The sequence below is a fragment of the Cynara cardunculus genome (assembly GCF_001531365.2).
Source record: "Cynara cardunculus var. scolymus isolate 2C chromosome LG 17, CcrdV1, whole genome shotgun sequence".
Lineage (NCBI taxonomy): Eukaryota > Viridiplantae > Streptophyta > Magnoliopsida > Asterales > Asteraceae > Cynara > Cynara cardunculus.
In genome coordinates this window covers 15,173,791-15,176,192 of record NC_037544.1, presented here as the reverse complement: position 1 = coordinate 15,176,192, position 2,402 = coordinate 15,173,791, and positions in this window count along the sequence as shown.

Here is a 2,402-nt window from a genome sequence, read left to right as displayed (position 1 = left end):
TCGAGCACTCCAATTTCCATCACCTCTGGTCTTCTTGACCAGCGCCTCTGGTCCTACATGGACACTCAACAAGAATCGAGCACTCCAATTTCCATCMCCTCTGGTCTTCTTGACCAGCGCCTCTGGTCCAATAAGGACACTTGGCTAAAGTCAAACATTCTATCTTCCATCGCCTCTGGTCTTCTTGACCAGCGCTTCTGGTCCTAGGAAACGGATATTCATAAAAGTTGATCAGGCTCTACCTAACGATATGTAACAATAAAAACCCGCTTTAAAAACACATGATTTCAGATTTCATGAAAATCATTTKGAAAATTTTTGGTTATAGTCGATGGTTTTTAAAGAAAACCAGCGTTCTCTATAACTGAGGCTCTTATACCAAATCTGTCACACCCCGCTAAAGCGGAATCACGAGATGTAACAGGCAAGCGGGTCATAGCAACAGTTTATAAATAACACCATTTCAAGTTGTTCAAAAACAAAACTGTTCATCGACATAACAGGAGTTAGAATTTACACAACGTTCATAATTACATCAAAAACTTGACTTAATCGATCTTGGCTCAAGTATGCTCCCTTAACATCCAAACCACTCACTTAGAACCTGAAAAGCATGGAAATAAAAACGAGGTCAACTACAAAGAGTTGGTGACCTCACGGGTTTTCACATGCACAAAAATATTTCAATGCATAAACCAAGTAATAGCAAACTTAAGCGAATTCTTTGCACTTAATAAATGTAAATCCCTCGCGATGTAACACTTGAGACGCTATTGAGCCTTACCTGACCAATATGCCCCATTAATTTTCGAACAACCAGAAGTAGCCCGTTCACTACTTAGGTCCAGCGGTTCGATAAAACACTAATTCACGGTGGTCCAAATTCCACATGATTAGGCTAGAAAACATAGGTAATTGTGCACCCCTTTCTGGGTGGGACTGTCAACACAATAGCGGCTATCCACAATACCACGGCCCGGGAATGTACCCGAGTTAACAAGTAGCGTGTACGGACGGGAACTTTTATTAGGAAACATATACTCTCAAGCGCATCAATTTAGCATTTATTCTAAGTGCAGAAACAGTTGTCAAAACAAAACATAAAGAACCCGACTAAGCAGTTCCTTAGCCCAAGAGGTTCCAAGTAAAACTTGATTAAGCAGTTCCTTAGCCCAAGATATTCCAATTAAAGTATCGACTAAACAGTTCTTTAGTCACAAGTATCATAAAACGTAAACATGCAAAGTTTACTCAATATCATGCTTTTCCCCCATAAAACATATAAAAAGCATTAAAAGTGGGGCCGTGAAAATTCACAAGTTTGACGAATATCCGTGTGTTTCCTCTAGGGACATGCTAGGCTTGCTCAAACCTCCTGACAGACCAACCAGCGCTATATTAACTTAATGGTTTCCTTGACTTAGGTAGGGCAAAGTTGGTTCTAATGCAAAGCCATCAAATAATTTTATAAAATAAAGCCGATGTTTTTAATATTTAAATAAAAAGGAACCTTCTAAAACCTTATTAATGACATCATTAAATGTCATCCCAAAATAATGATGGCAGCCGCCATCTATCAAAATCAAGGGATTTTGAGTGGGTTTAACACTCTTTTCAAGAGTTCCTCAACCTTAAGTCATACGTCTCCCAAGATTGTTTGCATGCCCAAGAATGACAGCAATGATGGGGAGGGTCTCGAGCTCAACGTTTTCAAGAATCAAAACTTTTAATACCAAAAWCATCAACTTTAAATAATTTCCAGAGAAGAAATAAAACAATAAAATTTCCGATTCCAGCAAGCTTTCAAGATAAGAAATTCGATTTAAAGATGCATGCAAGATTTAATCWTCCGAGAATATGATCGGACCTCACATGCAAGAACTCTCTTCTTCTTTCTTAGAGACTAAAGAATATTGGGTCATAGATTATCATTAAATAAAGACACATGCAGGTCTTTAATGAATAATCTCTCCTCTTTAAATCTCATAAATTTATTTAAAGAATCGAGTATAAAGATAAAGGAGTTCGAACAACTAAAAGGGAATAAAACAGTTCGTAAAACATACATTTTTCTTGACCGAATGAAACAAACAAGTCTCAAGAACAGCAAAAATCTTGAGTTTTTTTTGCAAGGAAATGGGATCGGTTGGAAGGTAATGATGTTAGAGAAAGAGAGAACGGTATAGCTTGAGTTTTGGAGAATGAGGAATTTTAAAAAGGAAAGGGGTATTTATATGATGCTTCTTAGAGAAGGAATGGGTTGGCCTTTAAAAGCCCAAGCCCAAGATGTTTTTAATACTAGATCCCAATAATTTTAAATAAACAAACAATTTGATAAAAGATTTTAAAACTCCACTCCTATAATAATAATAATAATAATAATAATAATAATAATAATAATA